Genomic DNA, 27,925 nt, shown 5'->3' with positions numbered 1-27,925 from the left:
GAATATGTCAGCACAATATAAATAAAAGGATAACGATAATCAGGGTTGGCTGGGGGGGAGGTAGTTTGATGTTGCAACTGGGGTAGGAGGGGGGGCCCCAGGCAGCAGCCCCAGTCCAACCCTGGCGATAATAACAATTGTTATAATTGCTTTTATTCTCCTTGTTTTATGCCTACGCTGCTAATTTGCTTTAATCAATAAATGCAGCAAACTGACTCATCTTGCTCCCTTATGAACAGATGTGGAGTTAAATGGGATTCCGTCACATAAAAATTGAGCATGTCTTTTACCCAGAATTCAGTGCTTTTCCCCATAATTCCAGCAGAGTTTTTGCATTAATATTGCATCATTACTGGCTGGAGCTGGAGTAGCTCTAAAGCTGGCCATACACGCACCGATAATATCGTACGAAACCTTGTTTCGTACGATATTCGGTGCGCGTATGGCAAGTCGGCGAGTCAACCGATATCGCAGGAAGCTGCTGATATCAGTCGACTCGCCGATCAGGCCAGTTAAAAGATTTTGATCGGGCGCCATAGAAGGCGCCTGAGCAAAATCTGCCTTCAGCGCTGAATCGGCAGAAGGAGGTAGAAATCCTATTGTTTCTACCTCCTTATTTGCCTGTTTCAGCCCTGACGGTTAGTGGCGGATCTGATGGTCGCACGAAAGATCGTCAGATCGCCACGTGTGTGGCCACCTTAAGATTCCCCAGTGTCAATATGAAATATGCACACTTGAGAACAATTCACAACAGGAGCACAACAGCGGCACTATGTGCAACTATGTGTATGTTCAAGGAGCAGATTTCGGAGCAAGTACCTGGTGAATGTGTTTGAGTTGCATGCACATCAACGTCCATATTTGTGCAACCACAACTATAGCTAGTAATAGCTAATACTAGCTACTAATGACTAATAGCTAATAGTAACTACTAATGACTAATAGCTAATAGTAACTACTAATGACTAATAGCTAATACTAGCTACTAATGACTAATAACTAATACTAACTACTAACGACTAATAGCTAATACTAACTACTAACGACTCATAGCTAATACTAACTACTAATGACTCATAGCTAATACAACCCAAGCTCTGTTTTTCAAGCATCAATTAAGTTGTGACAATATGAATATATTATAGAAAAAAACAGTAATATGACATTGAATTGTTTGTAAAACAAAGTAATTACACCAGGGGTCCCCAACCTATCAGCTTACAGGGGGCTTTATTTGGTAGGAAATCTTGTTTTTTTTCAGCCAAAACTTTCCACCAACTCAGGAATTCAAAAATAACTACCTGGTTTGGGGGCACCGAGAGCAACATCCAAGGGGTTGGTGAGTAACATGTTGCCCCGAGCCACTGGTTGGGGATCACTGAATTACACTAATCCCTGTTAATAACAGCCCAGTGTTTTCTATCTATAGTAAAGGGAAATAGGAGAGAGCAATAATTTTTTTTGGATGCAGGGGTTTATTAATAGCATTGGCTTTGACCAGCAACCCACCAACCACATCACTATGCAGGAGTGTTGGACATCAGCAGATTACATGTAGGCTTGTAATGCTTCCCAATGGGCCCATGGGTTGCATAGACTCTGTTGTATGGTGTCATCATTTTAATATAATCCAGGCCATGAACATTAGGTATATTATTACAGGAGATGCCCAGTTATGGCCAGATATACCCTAGATCCACTGACAACCACACCTATTTTTAGTGGGCCCCAACTCATTTCAGGAAAATGGGCATAATTAGGGGTTGTGTTGTAGCAATAGCAATACCACCCTAATAAAGTACATCATTTAATTTATCTCATCTGTAATTATTTCACTGCACATGGAATTGAAGTATGCAGCCAAGAACCAAAAGCCAACACAGCTGGTACCAGGGCTGGGCCACCCCCTAAATCTGCCATACTAAGCAAGGGCCCACAGGTTTCTATGTATAAATACTGCCTAAGAGCATGCATTACAGGTCATCTTCCTTTGCTTGGGTGTGTTGCTCACTTACAACAAACATTTGTACAAGTATATCTCATCACCAATCTACTTCTCTTTTTACAGATCAGCGGTACAGAAATTTCCCTGTGAGGAAGTCATTGCAAGCAATACTCTTATAACAGGACTTTGTCTGGTTGATTTGTGTTGTGATACAGTATAAAAGTTTTAAATACCAGCAACAAGGAAGCATAGCTATACCTGATTGGAGCAATTTGTGTACTGTATACTGATATTGGCATTTATATGTCTTGTATTTAATAGACACAATTGCCTACATATGTGGCTGGTATATTATAAGTCTTCATGTAGATAGCACTAAAGGTGGCCTTACATGTTCAGATTTTAATCATCTTCCGACAAATGTTCGGATATCAGTTGTACATTAAAATGCAACAATCTAAAACTAACATTAGACTGATATCGTAGGAAAAAGCCCTAAGAATAAAAAAAGTGAGGATGTTCTGAATATGAAATAGATTGCAGACAGGAATTTTACAAAAGTGACTTCCATTGTAGGTCCCCCAAGGATATCATCCGAGGGATCCCCAAACTTTCTTACTCGTGAGCCACAGTTAAATGTAAAAAGACTTGGAGAGCAACACAAGCACCATAAAAGTTCATGGAGGGCTAAGATTGCCTATTAGGCAGCCTCTATGCACACTATCAGCTTATAGGAGGCTTTATTTGGTAGGAAATCTTGTTTTTATTTAACCATAACTTGCCACCAAACCAGGAATTCAAAAATAACTCCCTGGTTTGGGGGCACTGAGAGCAACATCCGAAAGGTTGTGTAAGGAGTACCGGGAGACCGGCGCGCGTTCCTACCTTCAGGCGCGCCGGTCCCTGGCCTCCTACTGTACAGCGCGCTCCTGCGCGCACCTCTCTTTGGCGCGTCCCGATGCGTAATGGCAAGGGGCGCGCGCGCGCATGCGCAATAGCTTTACAATCTCCTGGCGCTGCGCGATGACGTCAGTGGACGCGCTGACGTCACTATGGCGCCAAATTCAAACCTTAAAAGCGTCCCCTTGCTTGTTTTCCTTGCCCAAGCTGGTCCTGATTTCCTGGTGCCTTGCTAAGCTGTATTATATCTGATTCTCTGGTTTTTGACTTCCTGCCTGACTTTTGACTACGATCCTTGCCGCCTGCCACCGACCTTTGCCTGACTTTCTACTACGATCCTTGCCGCCTGCCACTGACCCTTGCCTGACCACGACTCCGATTTCATCTTAACCCTTGGTACCGCGTTGAATAACCTTGGCCGTAAGTAGGATCCCTGCCTCTCCCGCCGCAGAAAGTCCGGGGCCCCAAAAGGGCGTCGGTGAACACCGGGGTCGGCAGGGCTCTCCTGCCTACCTAAGGGGTTATTCCGGGCAGTTACCGGGCTCCTAAGCATACAGACTGTAACAGGTTGGTGAGTAACATGTTGCCCCGGAGCCACTGTTTGGGGATCACTGTGATACACAATACATGCACAGATTTTTTCATTATCCAACAAAAATGATCTAACCTGGATGATCAACTAAACAAATAAAGTGAAAGGTACGTAGTGTGTGCGGAGGGGAAGGGGTGGCATCAGGTGTACACTGGCAAAGAGGGGCTTGCCATGGCAGTGGGGAGCCCCTGAGGAGGGAGTCCCGTTTGGTCCTGGACACCCCAGTCCGACACTGTACTAATAAGCTGTTATTATTAACAGGATCGGACTGGGACACCGCCTTCCTAGGCCCCGACAACCCAGACATGATCCCCACCGGTGCTCCTCTGCTGATCTCCCTTCCCCCGATCATGCTGAAACTATATTATAATGTATGTGCACTCAGGGGGGCTGGGAGGGTGGTGGGGACCCCTGGGGTGTTTGGAGGCTGCAGCGGATCCCCGGGGGGGTATGGGGGCCCCTCGGGAGGCAGCGCCAGTGGGCCATACACACCCCAGTTTGGCCCTGATTATTAAGTAACAACAATACAGCAATTATGAAATTTTCTAAATGCATTTGTGCAAAGTTTGCCCAGGGCTAGGGTAACCCGTGGCAAGCAAACAGATTTTTGATATTAAACGGCTGTCCAGTAATTTGTTTGGCATGTTTTTTGGGGCCAGGTTATGGATTTGTATTCATAAAGGCTAAACAGAACACAATGAACCAGGTTGGGATTGTTTAGCCCACAGACTATAGCAATTAAACCAGGAGTTCTTCAGGCAAAATGTGATTCTGTCGCACCTAGTTATTAAAAATATTATACATAGTTAATTGCCACCATACACGTTGAGATCTGCTCGCTTGGAGAGGTCGCCAAGCGAGCGGATCTTCACCCGATATCCCCACCTATGGGTGGGCGATATCGGGGAGCGTGTAGGTGAAAAAAAAAATAATTATATTGGCGTCAATAGGGCAGTCAGTTTGGGGACCACATCAACGAGCCGATGCGGTCCCCGATCCGAATTCGAATTTTCTAACCTGCCCGATCAATATCTGGGCAATTTCAGGCCAGATATCGGTCGGGCAGGCCCCTCGTTTCTGCCCCTACACGGGCCGATAAGCTGCTGAATCGGTCCAAGGGACCCATATCGGCAGCTACTATCGGCCCGTGTATGGGGGCCTTAAACCATTGTAATTTAGAGCAAATAGAACTAAACAAAACAACACCTTTTGTAGATTCTGTAGATACACAAAATGAGTATTTAGAGGATACAGGGACCCATTTAACTCTGCCTTAGGGCAAATGAAGGTATTAAAATCTGTTATGAGCAGAAATATAAGATGAGCTAGGAGGATGGAACTAGGGAAGGAGATTATAGAGCAACAGGGAAGTTTGAGTGTGTTTCTTATTCTTATTATATTCCAATTTCATCATGCAAATATAATTTATCCTTTAATCCCTAGACAGAGATATTATCCATTATTAGTGTTATATCATATTTTAAATTCTTGTTTTTTCACCTGGAAATGTATTTAAATGCACATTAACTGAGCAAATTTCCCCCTCTCATAGGACTTTATTGCTTCCGCTTCCCCTCCTGTCTGCCTGTAGCCGCTTCCTTGCCAAAGTTTGCTGTCAGTAGCAGCAGGTCTGGCACAAGCTGGGGCATGATCTCACATTCTTTCTGAGTCCCATGTCTTCTCCATGACATCAACCTGTGCTCACACAAGCACCATGATTCCCCCAAATGCTTACTGAAACTTTTTATGCAGATAGATATGCAAGGCATGCAAAGTATTTTATGAATGCTACATATCCCTTTGAATAATGGGGCAGCCACAGAATTAGCAGAGATCCTTGCAGGCGAACAGAGACGAGGCTGTTATCTCAGAATACCAGGCAACTTCAATTTAAATGACTTTTGAAAATGTGGCACATTTTTTAGGTGTGTGATGTTTTTATTTAAAATTACCTTAAGTTTCACTTTGTAGCCCCAAGTCAACCTACATTATCTGACCCTGCTTTGAAAATAACTGACCTAAATCTGAAGGTTGAGCGTTCACTTATACAACATACAAGTAATTGCTGCAGGCACAAATATACCTAACGTAAAGCACAATTCCACATGTACTGGGTAAAAAATAACATGCCAAATCAAATATTTTACAAATACTTCATAAACATGCAAAAAGAAGAAAAAGTGGCAGGCCAAGTTGTTTGTAGACAATGAACTATTCAAAGTTCATTGATCACCAGCAGAAGATCTAGCTTCTGGGAACCCTTGCTTACCCCACTGGAAGTGCCGATTAATAGAGCCCACACTCTGGATAGGGGAAACAATACAATTTTGTTCAAAAAATGCTCCTAATGGGCACTATGCCACCAGCAACAGGACGTAACTCCCAGGGAGGGCAGCCATGTTGTGACACTAACATGCAAATGATACTTAGTGCCCCAGTTTGCTCATTATGTGCATGCGTATGAGAAAGACACAGCTCTCCAGGGTTAGCACCTGCGATAATATGCAAAATTATCCTCCAATGAGAATAAAGCACAGTTTCAAGGACTAAACAAGTCTGTCCTATATCGCCATGTCTGATTCCAGTGTCATTTAATGAAGCCAAAATAGCACAGTAAGATAACAGCAAGATAGCTGTCAAAGTACTGGCAAATCAGCATTCACATTGGTCAGTTTTCTTGCATATGTAATTAAGATTTTGGTCAGTAGAATTCTCATTGCTGAATTGTGTAATTCAGTTTTTCAGCTGGCATTTTCATTGGAAGATTTTTTTGCATATTAATTGGCCCTGGAGGGCTGGGACTCTCTCACATGCATGTGCATAATGAGCAAACTGGGGCACTTAGTATCATCTGTATGTTAGTGTCACAACATGGCTGCCCGCACTGGGAGCTCCCTCTTGTTGCTTGTGGCATAGCACCCATTGGAGGCATTTTTTGCACAAAATGCCATTGTTTCCCCCAACCAGAGAGTGGGCTCTATTAACGCTTACTTCCAGTGGGGTAAACAATTTTCCACTGATAGGCAAAAATAATCTATATCAGTGGTTGTTAGATCTTTCTGGTTTATGCCCCACTATAAAGTAGAAGAAAAGTCTAAATCACTGGGAGGTGCAAAACATTAGGCACCTTCCAATAATTACTTACTTGATACCCCAGGCTGGTGCTCCTGTTAAGGGAAGAGAGCACAGTGCAAATCTACCTTTAATGAATAAATACTAAAGCTGGCCATACATGCACCGATAAAGGAGGTAGAAATCCTATTGTTTCTACCTCCTTATCTGCCGTTTCAGCCCTGAAGGCTAGTGGTGGATTTAACGATCTTTCGTGCGACCATCGGTCGCCACAAAATCGCCACGTGTGTCACCACCTTAATCGAAGAAGCATGAATATAACCCTGTTTACATCATCTGGTTTTCTTCATACTAATTCAGGAATGGAGCAACCCAAAGAATACATGAGCCGGTCACAAGTGGGAATAGTAACCCTTAGTGGCCTCTGCAAAAAGACAGGTTTTTCCTCATATCTAGGTATGGGTGACAAGAAAGTCTTCCAGGCAGGTTATGCTCTAGTATATTTAATTCCAGTGACATCCTGTGCATATTCATGTACTAAAACTGGACTTTCAAATGCCGCGCTGTGTGTACAGGATCTGTTCATTGCTGCTAGAAATTACTTATTGCCTTAGACAGTTATAAAGGACATTGTTCAGAGAAAGGAAATCAATGGCGGAAATCCAAAATGTTATCTTACCACACCTGGGTTGGAAATAAAGATTTTTAGGGAGTAAGTAGTAGTAGATCTATTAATACAGGATTTTCCCTCCTAGTCTTAGCATTATACCCACACAAACCAACCATGGCAAGAACCTTTACTTTGAAATGGAGAAAAACATTTCTCTTTCACTGAAGAACCATAGTGCTATCAAATTCATATGTTTAAATTTGTACTTATTTAAATAAACATATGTGCTAGTTTACATTGATAATGTAAATTAATGATTCCCTGTGCATATTACAGGTATGGGATCCCTTATTCAGAAACCCATTATCCAGAAAGTTGCGAATTATGAAAAGGCCATTTCCCATAGACTCCATTATAATTCTAATTTTTAAAAGTGATTTCCTTTTTCTTTGTAATAATAAAACAGTACCTTGTACCTGATTCCAACTAAGATATAATGAATCCTTATTGGAAGCAAAACAAGCCTATTGGGTTTATTCAATATTTAATTAATTTTTAGCAGACTTAAGTTATGGAGATCCAGATTACAGATCCCTTATCTGGAAAACCCCAGGTCCCAAGCATTCTGGACAACAGGTCCCCTACCTGTATTAGGATCATCATCAATAAATCAAATCAATTTATTCTTAATAAATGTGTGATTGGATAGCCTTTAAAATGGCTGAATGTGAATCACACTAGGGAATTATAGTACTTTTCCTCAACAATTCTAACTGGTTTTGAACACATTTGATTTATAATTAGCGTTATTAGTGGAAATGTGCAGAAAAGGTGTCTTCTTTCCTGTGGTGACTAATAAAAACCTCTGCTTCATCTAGTCTTTTCTGAATTACAGTCTTTATTATGCTGTCAAGCACAAATAAAATTAAGACTGAAAGCTTGAGCAAAGGCAAATATATCTGGTTTTAATTCTCTCCACATTTTCCTCTTTCTTGAGGAAAGACCTTATTGGTGCCACCACATATTAATGCTAGATACATTGTACATTATATGGACATTGCTCGCTCTAACACATGATTTGCTTTGAGACCCTCTGCAAAACGCACATTAAAACTCTGATTTATTTGAGGTCAGGCCATAGAAATAGGAATCTACACTGTCTTTATTGCCACCAGAATGCTTTAAATTGTTAAATATTTGTCAGAAAGGTGAATTTTGTAAACTGGAATAGTCACCAGTAGAAAATAACAGGCAGTACTCCAAAGGCCAGTCAAAGCTGACTATTGGTTTTATGCAGTATGGGCCATAGGATACCATCAGCAGCAAAGTTCAATGCTTGGTTTCTGCCATTCACACCATAGAACTTGCTTGCTGAAAACCTTGGGATACAGAAATGTGGTATCCAATTTGGTAGACCTACAGATTATGTGAACAGGACAAGGCAAGAGAAAAAGTGTATAAGTTAGGCAGTGCTACTATTAAACTACTAAGTAAAACCCCAGTTTAATGTTAGGATTGTACATAGTGAGCACAGGTGGCCCAATCTGACAGAAGGTGTGGGACAATAAAATGAGTGAACAAAGACATGCTAACCTTTTAATGTGATTTAATAATAAGGGGCCACTTGCAAAAAAAAAAAATAGCTTTATTACAGCATAAGCAGATAATAAGGCAGTTAGCTAGGCAGAGTAAATAAAGCAAACAAGGCAAAGGTAGAGTGTGCAATAAAGCACACAAGGAGTTAAGAAGTTCAGACTACAAAGTCCAGGCATGGTTAACCAGCAATGTATAGGGGATATTGTTGCACTTACTCTGAACTTGCAGGCCCACTAAAAGCCAGGGGGAGCAATGAGCAGAGCTAAAGGCAGGCACGGGACTCCAACTCCATAGGTAGAGAAAGCCCAATGCATGTACCCTGCTTCAATAGCATAAAGGAAATGTTAGGGAAACCCAAAGGATAAGGCCCTGGATTCAAAACCAACAGCTGCACATTAAAGTGCAGCACTGCCCTAAGTAAGCATGGTCCTAATGCTATTGACTTAGCAGGTGTCACTAATCATTAGCGCCCCCCCCCCCCCCAGGCACTACCAACAAGTAATTTAGGGCCCAAATGGAAAAAATATGCATATTACATGCTTGGTATACCTATTATCTGCCTCAGCCACCCCACATTTTTACCAAACTCTGCCCATAAATCACCCCGTTTATAACCCACAAATCCGACCTTTCCGTCTCTGGGCTCATGACCCAGCACCCTCCTAATAGGGCTTTTACCTATCCAGTAAAAGTACCCACCAATACTTTTTTTTTTTTAAGGCTACTGGTGCTCAACAAACCCCCTGATTAAACATTGGCACCATCCCAATGAACACTACGGGTTTAGATTTTCTAAAAATCTGATACATTTATTCTTGCAAGACTTTTAAGTCATTTGCATTTCTAATGTATTATATGTATAATTCAGGACAAAATATCTTTGATTATTTTTACTCATTTTACAAATTTTTAAAAATATTCCTCAGGTGGTGGTAACCATTTCATCCTCAAAGGGGATGTTCACCTTCCAAGACTTTTTTCTCAGTTCACTTGCTATCACAAACAATAACCAGAAACACTTTTTCCACTATTTTCTATTTTTAATTTTTGAAAAACGTTGCTGTTCCTTCTGGCATCTCAGTAATCCAGGGGAAGACACTGAACCGTTACTATTTGCTACATGAGCTGGTATATTTCCCACAAGCATCTGCTTGATGTTAGTAACCAGATTTGGCAGATTCCACGGTCCTGGTGGAACCGAATCCTAAAATTCTTGTGACTTTTTGTCACGTAAACTTGGAAGTTGAAAATGTAACCCTTACGAAACCTAATTAGCTAATTAGAATTCAGTTTGGTATTCAGCCAAATCATTTACGGAGGATTCGGACGAATCCGAAAAAGTGGATTCTGTAACTACCTACATTGTATTGATTCTACCAGCTGCCATTAAAGGAGAAGGAAAGGCTAAATCACTGGGGGGTGCCAAGTGTTAGGCATCCCCCAGTGATTGTAATGCTTACCTGATGCCCCTGGTCAGCGCTTTTGTTATTGGAAAACTGCATCGGCCTGGGGTTGTGCAAGTGGGTATATATGTTTCTCTTCCTCCTGTCTTCTTTCTTCAGGTATGGTAAAGCATTGTGCATAATAAATATAGTGTTCTAGCTTAAAACTATTGTCCATTGGCAATAAAATGCCAAAATGCCTCTCCTTCTCCTTTAATAAAGCTCATTGTATGCTCAGCAGGGTGTAAGGTAAGAAATTTATCAACTAATGTAGAACAGTTTGCAAAATCGGTGACCCCCTTCTCAGAGCTGCTACAGCGAGAAATATCAGCAAAACTATCACGAATAACTAATAGAAAGCAATTGAAAAAAAGGCTTTATGTGGTGCCTCCCCAACAGCTCGGCTGCCAGAGGCGGTGGAGTTTTTTTGGAAACTTATTTCTCATATAGGCACCCAAGTTACAGAAAATGTAAAACCCACGAAAGAAGATAACAGTGTTTGAAAAAGAAAAAAAAAACACGCTTGTTTGCGATTATGCGGCAAACCAGTAACAAATTCAAAAGAAAAAATATGCCATCTGAAACCTGTTTGGGCAGGGGTACAGGGGGAGATTAGTCGCGCTGCGACAATTGAGACTAATCTCCCCGCAATGCCATCCCACCGGCTAGAATGTAAATTGCCAGTGGGAGGGCATATGCAGCACCGCAATTTGCTGAAGTCGCCTTGAGAGGAAACTTCGGGTGACTTAGGTGACAACGGAGATTTGTCGTGGTGGGACTAATATCCCCGTGTGTCACAGCCCTTTAGATCATGTAGAAGTCAATGGCAGATGTCCCTTTTGCAATGAGATCTTTCTTTGCTTCATGGTTTTAAAGGTTTTCAGAGTTTTTTATGCTGCCATTTGTATGACAATATGAAAAAGTTGCAGTTTCTGCTTTTTTTTCTCTTCCATGCTTCTTTTTTACTTCAGATCTTTTGATAGATGACTAATATTTGTGGAAATTAGTTTAGTTGTGGTTTTAAACACCTGTAAAACCACGAAAATCCAAAAGTAGCAACATTTAGTAAATGCGATCTTGCAGACTCAGCCACCCACCTAGAGACCAATGCACTTAGTCACCACCTATTGGATAAGGATCCCTGAGCCCCCAAGGTGAATGATATCAGCCCAAGATTAAAGGGGAAAGTACTATTAAAAACACGAAAAGCAACAAGAACCGAACACTCCGAAGAGCGGCAGAATGACTGTGCGCAAGTGCGGCTGAGAATAACGCTAGCCCCAGGCGCTATGGAAATGTAGGCGAGAGGAATAAGCGCAGCGCCACAGGAGGGAAGGTAGGAGGGAAGGTAGCAGCGGGCGCGATAGTGAAATTCGGAAGTGTAGGCGGGAGCGCGCCAGGTGGGCGGGGTCAGAAAGCGGGAGCGCGCCCTGTGGGGAAGTGGGCGGGGGCGTGCATAGTCTGTCTCGCCGCTCCGGTACGAGCAGCTCCCGGTAAGTGCAGAAACCTGCTTTGCTATTCACAAACACCAACTGAACGTTCGTGTGGGGAACCGGGCAGCGCTGTAGTGCGGTGTGTCAGTGTGGGACCCAGGCTGCCTGCGTTGTTTCTCATGTATATGTGCGGGGATAGGAAGGCGTGATTGGTGCGTGTGTGTGCAACATCCCGGCAGTGGGACTCGGTGTGTGCTTAGGAACGTGTGGGCACCGGCTGCCGCTCGCCACTTTGGGCTGGCTCTCTGGCTCTCTCTCTGGCTGGCCGGCTATCTGTCAGGGCGCTTTGTGCTGCAGTTGCCGATACAAGTACGTGGGCTAGTGAGTTGTGAAGAAAACAGGAACTGGGCAGGCAAAGCCTGAGTGACCCGGCTCAGTATCCTCACTGTGTCTGTGTATCCACTGATCGCTCTCAGCATAGGCACAATGGCAAGGCAGGAGCTTGGCTGGTCAGTACCTGGCACCTTGGCATCCGCCTGACTGGGCCACTAAGGAGACAAGACTGCCCCTGGGGCCCCTGGCTAGTTGCTCCGCACAGAGCATCAGCTATAGGTGGGGACCTACATCAGTGAGGGTATTGGCCCCAGAGAAATGATTGTGGCTAGCAGGTATTGTAGCAGTGACTGGGCCCCAAAGCAAAATCATTTTAGGGCAATCCTACATTGGCAAGACATTTTTATTAAACGTATTGGAAGTGCTTATCATCCCCTCTGCCCCTATATCTCCTGATCACCTCCCAAGCAGACACAGGGTACGCTTCCTGAGCAATTATGCCCCTTTGTAGTAGAGTGAGATAAACATCTGTACTAATCGGGTTGATAGCAGTGTCTTCTGGAGACTTTGGTAGATATGGTAAGAAAAGATGGTGCCTATAGTAGCAGTGGGGGGATAATAGCCTCTGGGAAGGGACTGTGGCTGTGGGATAGCAGGTATAGTAGGGAGAGATGGTGCCTATAGTAGCAGTGGGATAATAGCCTCTGGGAAGGGACTGGGGCTGTGGGATAGCAGGTATAGTAGGGAGAGATGGTGCCTATAGTAGCAGTGGGGGGATAATAGCCTCTGGGAAGGGACTGGGGCTGTGGGATAGCAGGTATAGTAGGGAGAGATGGTGCCTATAGTAGCAGTGGGATAATAGCCTCTGGGAAGGGACTGTGGCTGTGGGATAGCAGGTATAGTAGGGAGAGATGGTGCCTATAGTAGCAGTGGGGGGATAATAGCCTCTGGGAAGGGACTGTGGCTGTGGGATAGCAGGTATAGTATGGAGAGATGGTGCCTATAGTAGCAGTGGGGGGATAATAGCCTCTGGGAAGGGACTGGGGCTGTGGGATAGCAGGTATAGTAGGGAGAGATGGTGCCTATAGTAGCAGTGGGATAATAGCCTCTGGGAAGGGACTGGGGCTGTGGGATAGCAGGTATAGTAGGGAGAGATGGTGCCTATAGTAGCAGTGGGGGGGATAATAGCCACTGGGAAGGGACTGGGGCTGTGGGATAGCAGGTATAGTAGGGAGAGATAGTGCCTATAGAAGCAGTGGGGATAAAAGCCTCTGGAAAGGAGCTGTGGGATAGTAAGTATTGGAACTTTATGTTTCGGGGGTCAGAAGCTGATCAGGTAACCTGGTAGGCCAACCCCTCCCTGTAAGTATATATGTGTAGGGCTCTAGAAAACAAATTACATAGAATAGGTATGTTAAAAGTGCACCCCCTCCAGTCCTTGTTTAACAACTGCTCTAATGCTAACACCTGACAGAAGATTTAAGTTGTGTTTCTGCTACAAATGCTACACAGTGTGGACATCCATGAGTGTTGTGTTCTGTATTCTGGAACTTGTGGCACCCTTGAGTTACAACTGTCAGAACTCAACAGTATTTTAATGGATTAAGGACCTCAAATGACTCTCTGGGAACAGACTTTAATTCTTTCCTCTGTGCAAAGTTTAGCTTTGGGCTCCCCCCCAACCTGTTACCTCAAAGCTGTTAGCTGTGTTAGTGTTTGTGGCTGCAACACCTAACACTTAACAGCTTTGAGGTAACAGGTTGGGGGGGAGCTCAAACCTAAACTTTGCACAGAAGAAAGCATTAAAGTCCCTTCCCAGAGGGTCATTTAAGGTTCCTAACCCATTAAAATGCTTTGAAGTTCATCCTTGCTCTACTGCACCTCTTCCCCTGTATTTTGTAAATAGAGGAAGTTGTAGAAGTTTACATGTGATTTTGTAGTTTACTTGAAATGGAGTGGTTTTATTTGTACATATATACCTGTGTCTCTCCTATTGTAAGATATAAGCAGATCAGAACTCGCTGTGGAGATGCTTGACCATATAACTACCATGCAAGGCTGAAGTCACGAGGCCCAAGTGACACTAAACATCCATGATAACTGAAGACATCACTTAATACCTTTTATAAGAATAGTCACTTCATGGCTGAAAGTGCCTGGACAACTGCTTGAATATCATCTCATTAGCAATCCTTGGGTAATATTGTTGTAGTATAAAGTTTGTATTGTCTTTGGAAATACCTCTCCTCTTAGCAGTAGAATGCTTGTTATTTTACATAAAGGGGATGCCCACCCAGAAAGAGGTTTTTAATTAAAGAAAATGTCCTTCTAAGCTTTTAACAACATACTTTTTTTTAATAATTTTAAAGTTATTTTGTAAATGTAGTTGCTGTTAAAAGTTTGCTTGTTTTTTACAATTGCCTGTTCCTGATTTCTCATACTATTGCATAATTGTATTCGCCTTAAGCACGTCCTCCCAAGAGATCATTACCCACAGTCTTGCATGATCTTTATTTACCAAAACTGGGAACAGTGACTCAAACAGAAGTGTGCAATAGACACTTGCCAAAATAGATCTGCATCTGACCCATGTCCACTTAACTAAAACTGACATTATGCATGGGATTCTTTGACCATCAAAACTAAACGTGGCCACAAGGTCAGCCATCAAGGGGTTTCTTCCTGAATCTTCACCACTTTGCAGGTACCCAATCGGTTGCAGTGTGCAGTAAATTGTGGCAGTTAAGAGTCTTGGCTGGAGGAGAGCTGACTTTTGCTACATTGCTTCTCTATTATGGCTTGCTGAGAAGGAAATAGTAAAAGACAAACTGTGTTGGTGTAATTTAATTTACGAATAACTAAATTAAAAATGTTAAATGTATATGGGAAAAATCACTTGGAAGCGGAGCCACCATTGGGGGGTCGTTAGGGGTTATAGTTGTGTATAAAGTTACTTAGAAACTTTTTTTACGTAACTTCTGTAAAAACAATGTAACTTGCCTAAAAACGTAAGTAACTTGTACATTAAGCAAAAGACAATGCAGAGAAACTTTGCAGGGACAAACTCTACTGACCACCAATGAATTAAAAAACATAAGGTAAATTCCGCTGCTGCCAAAGAACTGATTGACTTATTAGCACATTAGTTATTCATTTTAACTATTGATATGAACTGCTTGTTATATATATAACTGTCTAGCAGGGGAATGACCGGTTATTGGGCCCCACAGCAAAAGGTCGCCAAGTGAGTGGATCTTCTCCCGATATCCCCACCTATGGGTGAGTGACATCGGGAGAATTTAGGCTAATTTGGTTTTTGAATTATTACGACGGTAATGGGCGCAGTCGGTTCGGGGACCCCATCAACGAGCCGATGCGGTCCCTGATCCGACTGAATTTTTTAACCTGCCTATCGATATCTGGCCAATTTCAGGCCAGATGTCGGTCAGGCAGGCCCGTCATTGCTGCCCCTACACGGGCCGATAAGCTGCCAAATTGGTCTAAGGGACTCATATCGGCAGCTACAATCGGCCCGTGTATGGCCACCTTAGCATGACAGAGAAGTCTGTCTTATCATGTGAGAAAGCAGAGCTCTGACTACCTACATTTTACTGTGTGTCTGGGGAAGAGCCCTTTGGACATACCCACTTCATTTGTAATATAAACACAGACCAGAGAGCTCCAAATATAGGTGCTATTTTTAATATCTGTATTAGTCTTATTAGGTGCCATATATTACTACCTCCATGCAGTCATATAAAGTAACTATACCATAAAGCAAAGCTGTCAGACCACACTAAAATCTGTTTGCATAGCCCCTTGAGCAAAGTTTAGATGATGAGGGATAACTGGGAATGGACTACCACCACGGTCAGATTTAAACTCCAGCAACTTTGCACACAATTTGGAAGTGTGCAAAGTATATTTAGCTGTGAAAAATAGTAAAAGGTAATAAAACCCTTCTATAGGCTGGAGTACAAATGTAAATGCAAACACCAGCCTATAGGAGGATCATGCCTCCCCCAACCCAGTTCTCTGTATTGGATGTTGGAAGACATATTTACAAGTAAAAATACTATTTCTTTCTAAAAATTGTCTGTTTGCTTCAGAAGCTCCATTAAGATACTTTAAAAACTTGGTGGCTGCCATTTTAGTTCCAGATAGAAGTTATGTTCCTTAGGTATAGGGCTTAGTTTTTCAGACCAAATCTGTACCATCCCTATGATGGCTTGGATCCTTTTCACTTGGAGTTGCCCTCTCTAGTGCTGTTTGATGTTGCCAGCCATCTACCTTATCTCAGAAGATACCCTTAAGCTGGCCATACACGTGGCGATCTCACGATGTTTCGTACGACCGTCGGTCGCACGAAACATCGTCAGATCCGCCACACACCATTCAGGGCTGAATCGGCAGGTAAGGAGGTAGAAACAATAGGATTTCTACCTCCTTCTGCCGATTCAGCTCTGAAGGGAGAATTTTGGTCAGGCGCCTTCTATGGCGCCCGATCAAAATTTTCTAACCTGGCCGATCGGCGAGTCGACCGATATCAGCAGCTTCCTGCGATATCGGTCGGCTCGCTGACATGCCATACACGCACCGATTATCGTACGAAACGAGGTTTCGTACGATAATATCGGTGCGTGTATGGCCACCTTTAGGCTAATGTCCCACAGAGTGATTTATAGGCCACAATAGACCTTTGCTATCACTTGTGACTATGGTAATTGCTCTGAAATTTCTACCTTTCTACCTGCAGCAAAGGGAATCGCCAATGCATCGCTTGGGTTTTTAGAAGTTGTCTGAAGTTTCCTCCTGCAGGCAACTTTGTGTGACATTGGAAAACCAAAGCGATGCATATGTCTTTCCACCAGCGATTACCTTTGTTGCCGGTGGAAAGGCTTTTGGGAGCGATTAATCACCTGCTGTAAGAGAGCTCTTATCACAGACAACTAAATCACTCCGTGGTACATTAGCCTAAGGGTAAGAACCCATGGAGCTAGTTACTCGCCTGCGATAGACCTCTGCTATTGCGGGCGAGTATCCTCTCAAAAGCAACTTTCCTCCAGCAACAAAAGAAGTCGCCAGTGGAAAGCCCTTCACATCCCTTCGGTTTCCAAAGTCACGTGAAGTTGCCTGCAGAAGGAAACCAAAGCAATGCAAAGGGCTTTCCACTGGCAACCAGAAAACCTTTTTGGAACAGTAACTCACTCTGTGGATCCTTACCCTTAAGGTGGCCATACACGTGTAAATTTTTAAAAGATCTGTGTTATTGTACAACCAAGCTTATTTTTAAATGATTATTTAGAAGTACAATCAGTGAAAATGAACGTTTTCAATATCGTCTAGTTGAAGTTAGGAAAACTGTGGGTAGCTGCCTGCTTGGTTCTGCATACAATTGGACAATTGATAAATTTCATTGTTACCAATTAACATTTTCAAACCTGCCCGACTGATTTTCTGACCGAATTTTGATAAAAATCACTAGATATATATTCATCAGTGCCCACTCATCTTAAAATAATTTGAAGGATTTGTTGGATCACACTAAAATTAGTCGTTAAGACGAAAAAAATGGTTGCATGTATGGCCAGTTTTACTGGGTATTTAAAGTTCTCCCAAGGCCTGCCAATGCCCGCTGATCTCATGAGGACAGCATTGTAGATGTTTGTGAGATTTTTAGATCCAGGCATGGATGAGTGATTAGATATAATTTAGCAATTCAAATGCAAATTTTTTTCAAAAGCTCAACCATTCCTTGCACCTTGGGGTATATAAGATGGAGGCAGGAAAGTCTGTTATTGACTTTGTACAGTTATTTGCATGAATCATGTGCATGGCTTTACTGCATGCTTGTTTATTTCACTCAGCTAGCTCAGTTTTCCTCTAAATAAAACAAGTAAAGGCTAGTTTTGGTCAAGGTTGATTCCCTCTGAGCATTTCTATTAATTAAAATGTAAATTATTTGGGGATGTGACCCTTCCAAAATGAACACTAAAAAGTTGTTGTTCTGGTTTTATGTGCATTAGCTAACTTTTTCTAATCATGCACTCCAGTGTTAAGTATCATCGTATAGTTGAAAAACTGTCAGTGGCATTAAACAACTAGAGGAAACGACATTACTCATTAAGAAAGTAAAAGGTACTTCACCATGTTTACAATAAAAGCAGCATTTTTTTTATAGTTTTTTTTTCTGTAACCCATTATAGTGGAAAATTCCAGCCTTGCTAAAAAGAGCCACAGTTTTCACAGCTAAAGAAATATAAAAATAGGGCTGACCATAATAATTGCTCCTGTGATAAGTTAGGGACTTAGCTTTAAAGATAATATAATACACAACCAATAAATAAGCTGCTAAAACTATCTTTATATACCAGTGTGTTTAATCCCTTACTCAGCAGACCCAAATTTAATTGAAGAATCTGCTTATGACCCAAGAAACAGATATGCACCTTGTATCAATAACTATTCTATTTTATCGTAAGAGGAAATGTTCACACAAGAGGGATAATGGTGACCCACCTTAAACAGAGAGACCAATTTTTGGTCCCAACCCATTCAGCTAATTTAGGCAGTTCATAGGTCTCCCTGCTGGTACAATGGGATGCAATTATTTGGGAACCAATTATACACATAGCTCCAAATTACAGGAAGGCCATCATCTATAGCAGGGATCACCAACCTTTTTTTTTTACCTGTGAGCCACTTTCAAATGTAAAAAGAGTTGAAGAGCAATACAAGCATGAAAAATGTTCCTGGGGTTACAAATAGGAGCTCTGATTGGTGATTTGACAGCCCCAATGTGGACTGGCAGCCTACACAAGGCTCTGTTTGGTAGTACAGCTGGTTTTTACGCAGCCAAAACTTGCCCAAATGCCAGGAATTCAAAATTTTTTAAGTAGACGTAAGTATGGAGATTCAAATTAAGCTCGTATCCGGAAAGCCCCAGGTCCTGAGCATTCTGGATAGCAGGTCCCATACCTGTACCTGATAATGGTTTTACCAAAATGTATATTTAGTGGTATTAAATCTTATCAAAATGTTGAAGGCAATTATAAAGAGATGTTAGTAATGCTGTATCTTATTTTAAGTGGCAGAATTATTGGACATTAGTTCGGTATGTTGGTATGAATCTGTGGGGTTTCCTGATTATAAAGATTTACATTTTTCTAAGAAAAATAGCACTTTAATGATTTTATTGGCTGAACATTTGTTTACCTGAAAGCATCAGTCTTTTTGTGCTTATTACCAGCCTGTGGAATTCCATGCATACCTAACTTCTTATTCTGGCAAATTCAACCTGCAGAATATTTTTAAGGTTTAAGAAAATGAAATAGCTACAAATCTAACTTAACCATAAACACTGAGATCTGCTCATTTGTATCCATTTACTGCCCTCCTTAAATTGCATTTCCCGCTATTCTTTAAATGCACAGTATAAAACCATGACAGGTTAACTAGTCCTTATATTTCACTTGAACTGGCTGTTGCATAATACAGTTATTAGTGATGATAGAGTAATGTAATGCAGCCCCTTGTGCTGAGAATGAATCGATGAGCAGGCAGCGATGAGTGGGTTGGTGCTACAAAAAAACAATGAGCAAGAGGGATCATGTGAGATGTTGTAAAGAGATGAATGTTGCCTTATGGCTTTGCAGGATGAAAAGACATTTGTCCATTATTAAATCTTAAAAATAACACTTCCTGGAATTCTCATTTCCTACTTATCAGCTGTGTATTGCTCATATACTCTCTGCCAGTCAGAATGCACACAGTGCTACCTTTCCTCTTTTACCCTGTGCCAGGAATGGCTGCAGTGCTCTGTCTGGCATCAGTAAATAGCTATTCCTGGCACAGGTGAAAGAAAGGCTTAAAGGGGTAGTTTCCCTTTAGAATGTTGTACTTTTGGCAGCTTTTCAGTTATTTTTTTTTCAAGCATTGAAATGAGGAGGTCACTGACATCACCACAACAAAAACTATTGTTGTTTGAGACTATAATTTTATTATTGTAATTTTTTTTTTATAAATCTTTCTATTCAGCCCCACTCTTATTCATACCTTATTTAAACCATTAACTGGTTGCTAAGGTAAATTGGACCCTAGCAACAAGATAGCTACTGCATAAGAGCTGCCAGAATAAAAAAAGAAAAAAAATAAATAAAAAAAAACTTAAACAATGGAGACCAATTGCAAAATGTCTGAGAATGCCACTCTCCACTTGGGACAAATAGTTAATAAAACGGTGAACTACCCCTTTAACTCTGCATTTATAATGGAGTGACTGAGAAGTATATTTTTAGTTATACAATAGACGCTAGCAATATACAAATACTGTTGCTTCTTAGTACTATTGATCGGTTAGTGGCGTCTGAAAAAACAAATCAATGCTAGCAGTGTGCACAAATACTGAGCTTATCATCCATGTTAATTCAGCTCATCACCCTGATCCTATCCCATCACTAACTAGTTTCCCTGTACCACCTCCTGTTACGCTTTTGGCAGATGCCCTGCCCCCAGCCAGCCATAAGATTTGTTTGCACATGAATAGAGAGGAATGCGTTGGTCTCGGAGCAACCCGAATGCACTCTGTGTGATTTGTCTCCCACTGTCCAGCATCTGCTGCCTTTGAGGGCCAGGAAACTGTAAGCCATCAGGGGCTATGGGGTTGTTCTGCCAAGGTGTGCCAGGTATCCAGGCTCTTCACGAAAGCAGTGATCACCATAAAGTGACACAGCAGCAGCACTGAAACAAAGCAGCTCCTGTCCAGCCTGCCTAAGTGGGCCTGATGTTGGAGCTTCCCAGTTTTAAAAATGATTTCCTTTTCATTTGTAATAATAAGACAGTACCTTGTACTTGATCCTAACTAAGATATCATTCATCCTTATTGGAGGCAAAACTATCCTATTGGGTTTAATGTTTAAATTACTTTAAGGAGATTAAAGGTATTAAGATCCAAATTATAGAAAGATCCCTTATCCAGAAATGTCCATGTCCCATACCTGTATAATAGGTCCCATACCTGTATAAAGTTTGTCTCCCAGTGTCAACTGCGAGATGTTTTCTAAATACTGCTCATCCCTATAATCCCTGCCATAGTACTCTGAACCCTCTACCCTTAGTATGGCCTTGTTGTCATCTCATTTGCATCTTCTGTAATGTTAATATCCACTGATCATCTAAAAAGTGATCCACACAATACATCTAAGAGACTTCAATCCTAAAGTTATTTTCTGTATTTGCACTGACAGCAGTGTTGGAGCTATTAACTCTTTGCCTCCTTTCCTGTAAACTGCCATGGAGATCTCTGTTTTATTCTGGTGACTTTGTGTTTTGACATTGTTGGATCTGATAGTAATATCATACATAAGTTAAGATAAGAATTTCACTGGGATATATTGCATTAAGGTCCCCATACACGGTAAGATCCGCTCGGATTATGTAGGCGGCAATGAGGCAGTCGGTTCGGGGACCGCATCAACGAGCCGATGCGGCCCCGATCCGACTGAATCTTTTAACCTGGCCGATCGATATCTGGCCAATTTCAGGCCAGATATTGGTCGGCCAGCCTGCTTGTTTCTTCCCCTACACGGGCAGATAAGCTGCCGAGTTGGTCCAAGGGACCAATATCGGCAGCTTCTATCGGCCCGTGTATGGGGGCCTTAAATCTCAGGCCTGCTACTTTGTATATCAACTGAAACAGACACTGAATTTAACTGATAGCTAAAACTTAACAAAGAAGTATGAAAGAAATGCTGCGTGTTATGTTTCGGGGGTTCTGTGCCCCCACGAGCCTCTTCTTTTCTGTTGATTTACAGCACGTGGTCTGTTATGCTGTCACGTGAACTTAGGGACCAACAATACAAGGCTGGTTATTTAATTCAGATTCTCATTACATGGGAGCTCAGAAACCAGTGTAATTTGTATCTGAATGTAATAATCTGCCCTGTAGTCTTAGCTTCTATGATGATATACAATGATCCCTAAATTTAGCTTCTCAATAGCTGCTCAGAGCAGACTGAACATGTGCATTTCACTGACTCTTCTAACAAAATTTTGGATGGGGAGCTACTGCGCAACTTTTGAGGCCCTGAGGATTACTGGGTTAGAATTGCTGAACCTTTAGGCTGGTGCAGTTATCTCAGTATATACAATACACAATTTCTAGCAATATTCATATTTTAGGGGTTAGTTCCCCTTTAATAAGCAACATGTACTGTTAAAATCTGATAGGGCCACAGAATGGGAAACAAGGCTGGTGAAACCAGTGACTTCGTGACTAACATAAGTCCCCTGAGTGCTGGTTAGTTCAGTGACTATGGGTTTACTGGAAATCTGTCATTTGTCTAGCATGTTGACAGGTTATGGGGAGAAATTATTTACCAGATATGACTCAGTTTAGAAAACATATCATAAAATTATATTTACATCTGTTTGGAAATTTACATGTAGTTTCTTAAAATCATTGCTTTTGCAAAGCACCTAACATAAACACTCATAAATGTAAATGATTTGACTGTGTTCCTACTCTGCTCAAACTCATGCAGTGCTTTACAATAACGTTGTAACAAACTGTGGTCATAACAGTACATTATCACACACCAGAATGACGGTACTGTTTTAAAGAATTTACTGTCTAAAAGTGATGGGAAATGACTGACATATTGATATTGTTTGCCAGTGGATCTTAACATACAGACCCTCAGTTTGATTGTGGATAAAAGCTTTATGAAACCATTCTATTAATAATAAAACACTGGCGATGGCTTTCTGTTTCATTCACAAGTCTGAAGACCCTTTCTGGATGTGATAAAACATAGTTGTTTATGGCATTGTAGTGACTGCATTGGACATTGGTGACTATTTTGAACAAACTCAAATATATTCCATTATTTTATAGGTTTGAAAGTCATATGTTTTCCCCTTTTTTGTATCTTTATTTAGTAACAAAAAGTAGTAATTTTTTTTTTTATTGCTTTAAGGCAAATTGATACTGATTTGTTCCCTGCAGTGTGTTACATATTAGATTTTGCTTGTGCTTAATATCAGTCCTGCTAGAAGTTAAACTAATTATATATGGATTTCATGTGCCTTCTTTGGTTAGTAGCCTTTGTAGATTCATTGATTGAAAGCAGCATTTGTGTAAAAGCCTGAAAAGATGATCCAAGGTCTGACCTGTTGTTGAGCTGTAAATTCTGTTCTGTGGTTCTGACAGAAGTGCTAGTACCTGTGTATTGTACCAGGTTATGAAGGTAGATGATTGCATATTTCTTGGGGAAGTCTGAAGAATCTATTCATTATACGTAGTGCTGGCAAGTGCAATAACAATTAGGGAAAGCGATAATGCAGTAAAATATATTGTGCTATGATTCAATTCTATATATGCAGGCAGTCCGCTATTGTTGGATTGAATTGCCTGTTATTATGATTGGTATTATTATTAACCTATTCATAAAGTATATGCAATTAACAGCCTGATTACATACAAATAAAACAATACGTAAAAAGGACCATGCTTACAGCTTCAATCCTGAACATATATGGAAACCCCATTTTGTATATTGTAGTATTTTCAGTTGATGTGATTGTATCTAAAATCCTTGTAAGGAAATAGAGTCATGTGAGTACCAGGAAGCAGAGCATCCTTTATTATATAGTGCCAGCAAGTAACATCACTTTACAGTAATTTTAAGGGGTACAGCATAAAGTAGGGCATGTAGGTGTAAGGTGCAAAGGCCCCTGCTCTTTGGTTTGAAATAAAATGAAATGCCTTCATTTCTGAAGACAGTACAGGTATAATACCCATTATCCAGAATGCTCAGGACCTGGGGTTTTCTGGATAAGGGGTCTTTCCGTAATTCGGATCTCCTACCTTAAAAAAAAAATTATTAAAACAGTAATTAAACCCAATAGGATTGTTTTGTCTCCAATAAGGATTAATTATATCTTAGTTGGGGTCAAGTACAAGGTACTGTTTTATAATTATAGAGAGAAAGAAAACATTTTAAAAAATTTAAATTATTTGATTAAAATTAAGTCTATGTGAGATGGCCTTTCCATAATTCGGAACTTTCTGGATAATGGGTTTCTGGATAAGGGGTCCAAGAGCTTTATTTTAGGACCTTAAAGCCTGTATTTTAACATCCTTGAGGCAGGATATCCTACAGTGTGATTTTGAGTTAAAAGATCTTGGTTTGTATTTTACCCTGCCATTGTATGTATGCATGTATATCGCTTTATTGTTTACACAGCTCTGTACATTATTATGACAAATTAATAAGGAATCTTAGCTATGTGGTTGCCAGACTTCTTTCATTTACTTAATCATCCATTATTCTTTATTGTCTGGCCAAGAAATTTGTGCAATCCTCTAATGCAGTAGGGATGCACCAAATCTATAATGTTTGGATTCCCCCAAATCCTCCACAAAAGATTTGTTCAAATACTGAATCATAAGTTGCATATTTAGATTTGAGGAAAATTAAAAAAACAAAACATCAACTGTAGAACAAAAAATAATTTGTCATGAACTTTAAAATCACTGCTATAATTTGGTTAAATACCAACCAAAATCCTGGATTCAGTACATCCCGAATATTGAGGTATAAGATATAGGAAAACATTTTAAAGGGAATACTGTCCTGTTCCTATAACTGTAGTAAACGTGTAAGTATCACTAATAATGCTTTTGTGTTTGTTGATGATTTACCCTGTCTCCCCCAGCCCAGCTGCACATACCACCTTATTATTATAAACATGTATGTATAAAGCGCCAACATATACTGCAGTGCTGAACAATAAATGTACATGGGGAAGTGAGCAAATCTTCTGGAGGAAGAGAGGCTTCCTGCAGACTCGCTGGGCTGTGGGCAGTGAGATTGCTGGGGAACATATGTAAACTGTACTCCAGCCTATGGAAGGATTGCATGGCTACCAGCGCTGTGTAACTTTCTCAATGTCACAGTGTTGGAATGGGGTAGATTAGGGGTGGTATTTTACTAAATCAGTGGTGCGTTGCTACATTGTTAGAAATACTTACATATTCCCTAACAGTTACAGGAATGTGTCAGTATCCCTTTAAATGACAAAATTATAAGTTTGAGCCTGCATGGTTTAGACCGATTTTGCAGGTTATATGTCTGTGTATGGGCACCACCGATCGATATCTGGCCTAAGATTGGGCAGATCTTGATCAGACAGGTTTGATTTTACCGTCGGATTGGGGACTGCATCGCCTCGTTTATGCGGTGCCCCATCTGACGGTGCCTATGCCCACCCGTAGGTGGGCATGTAGGCAGAAGATCCACTCGATTGGCGACCTTGCCAAACGAGCAGATTTTACTGTATATGACCACGTCTAGACCTTGGGTTGCAGTGGATATAATCTGCTTAGACTGTGTAAAAAGTTACTGATTAAATTAAGGAATGTGGGCCTGGAACATTCTGTTTGTATTTTTTTAACTAACCCTAATTCAGGTCAGTGATACTGGGGGATTCAGAGGGGCGGAATTGACCATTAAAACCATTATCTAACTATGGTGCCACATAACTAGCCTATATATTGCTTGTGGACTTATTTGTTTCCCATGGGCTGGAAACCTGAAGAAATGAATGCTAGAAGGCTTCATGCTCTGACATGATCATGCATTCTAATTCATACTTAACATTCTTCTGTTTTTCTACGCTGGCAAATACCATTGTGCTTCAAGCCATGAACAAGTTGTTGATTAACAGGGATTTTACTGATGATTAGTGCTACTTCACCTTATTGCCTTATCATATTGTCTGTTTGAAAAAAAGTTAACGAACAAGAAAAGCCACATTCACTAGGGTCCCCCAGGAAAAAACATAGCCATTACATGGGGGTGCCTAACATATTTGTACCCCACAGTGAAGTGAGGAGAATTAAAAAAAAAAAAATGCCAACATGGCATTTTATATACAGGTATGGGACCTGGAATGGGATCCAGAATGCTCAGGATCTGGGTTTTTCTGCATAAGGGGTCTTTCCATAATTTTGATCACTATACATTTAGTCTACTAAAAAAACATTTAAACATTAAATAAACCAAATAGGATTGTTTTGCCTCCAGTAAGGATTAATTATAGCTTAGTTGGGATAAAGTACTTTTTATTATTACAGTTATTATTAAATGGGGTATATTAAAGGGCCACTTTAGGGGGTTATTAGATCAGCCCTGTCCTTTTTTGTTGTTGCGTGGTAAGGCCTCATTAAAATCAATCCTTTATGAATAACTGTTATACCAGAATAGGAGAAACTGTATAACTTTAGGAATTTGGTTGGTATAATATGCATTTGATATATTTTATACTTTAGCTCTAGTAATTGTGGCATCTCTGTGGTAATGCCACTTGTACTAAGGTCTCTGTGGTTCTCTGGGTAAAGTCTGAGACAGTTAACTGCATGCGAGAGGCATGTATACTAAAATTTCACCCTTCACTTTATGAATGGAGGCTGTGGATCTTTGGCAGTAGAACAGGGTGTTACGGAAATAGCAAAAAAATGTGATTTATCTGGCACCTGCCATTATGAAAAATGACTCTGTATTTAGACAATAAAGTAAAATTCAAGTAATTATCAGTCCAGCCAGGCTGGCAATAATTTATATTATGTTTGCATTTTATTGTTGGAAGAAAAGAATTGAATTATTTTCATGATTATTTTTTCCCAAAAAATCAAAAATTGTGTTTAGCAAACAAATCTTTCAAACAAATTTCCACATGTGCCAATGAAAATCAGGCAGACTTTTAGTATAGCGATGAAGCCAGCTGTGAATATTGTAGCTTTAAAATTCTGTTATCTAAAACCCTTATGTCCCTATGATAGTCATTCACGTGTATAGGGTATTCCTCATAACTGTCGGGCAGGTCAGAAGATTCCATTGAGCATTTATTGTACCAGTACATTGATGCATTCTTCTCATGACCGATCACCCTAGGCCACACTATGATGCAGTCTTTGGCTCAGGTGCCAAATGATTGGATTAGCCGGATTCAACCAGATTTGTAGGTGGCCAAGCGATCGGATCTTTTGTCAAATGTCTAGGTTTATTTCTCAAAAGAGAAGTCCACCAAAAAAAATGTAATTCTAGCAACTTTCCAAAATAAAAATAATTTATTTGTTTTATAAATCTGTCTGTTATCCGCTTTATCTTCACTGCACTGCTGGTTCACTGCACTGCCGCGACTAATCTCCCCGAAATGCATCTGGCATACGCGGCGGCGCGATTTCACTGAAATTGCGCCGCCGCGTATGCCGATATACACATAAAAACGCAAGACCTTGCATTATCTTGCATTTTCATACTTATATATCGGCTACATGTGCCTGCACCTGAGCGTATCTCATTCATTTGGGTGCAGGCACATGTAGGAGGCATAGGGCAGAATTTTCAGCAAGAGCTTTTCCGTTTGCCGAAAATATCCGCCCTACGCCTCGTCTGGCATTAGTCTTAGTCTGAGCTAATGTAAATACTAAGCTTCTGCTTCCAGGTGTGTCTGCAAGATGTTTCCAGTGTCACAACCAACCATTACTATTTTCTATTCTCCCTCAAAAACCAACTTAGTGAAGTGTAAGCTGCCCATATATGCCCAGATCTGGTTGGATAGTTTGGCCTATTAACAAGGTAGGGGGGCTATTTTGACAGAAAATTCTCTGATCCTGGTGGATTGAGGATAATCTGTTCTGATGAAATGTTTCTGTTTGAATTGAATGCACACAGCTCCTCTTTATTTTCTGCTGTTCCGATAGCTCTGGTGATTACTCTGAATGACTGGAACACTAGAAAGGTAACAATACTTGTGTATGACTGTTTGTATGGTATCTGTCCATTCCGCCCATGGGCTGATTGGTTGAAGTACAGAGTATGTTAGCCCGTGTATGAGACACCTTTATTCTCAGAATATTATTGCTTTTTCTGTTTTATTATTTACTGGAACTGGCACTTACACCACATACTTGCTTTTTATAAGATTGAATTGGCAGAG

At 41.0% G+C, this 27,925-nt stretch overlaps 1 protein-coding gene across 1 annotated transcript in view; it reads left to right on the top strand.

Moving 5' to 3' along the window:
• The first annotated feature begins 11,599 nt into the window (after positions 1-11,599).
• The window catches only part of pik3cb (phosphatidylinositol-4,5-bisphosphate 3-kinase catalytic subunit beta), a 97,903-nt gene continuing 81,577 nt past the window's right edge, over positions 11,600-27,925 (top strand). Inside the window, 1 exon segment of the mRNA NM_001079460.1 lies at positions 11,600-11,650. The gene's annotated coding sequence lies outside the window, so the exon portion shown is untranslated.

Source organism: Xenopus tropicalis, chromosome 5 (assembly GCF_000004195.4).
Source record: "Xenopus tropicalis strain Nigerian chromosome 5, UCB_Xtro_10.0, whole genome shotgun sequence".
Classification (NCBI taxonomy): Eukaryota; Metazoa; Chordata; class Amphibia; order Anura; family Pipidae; genus Xenopus; species Xenopus tropicalis.
This window is presented reverse-complemented; position numbering and strand designations above follow the sequence as displayed.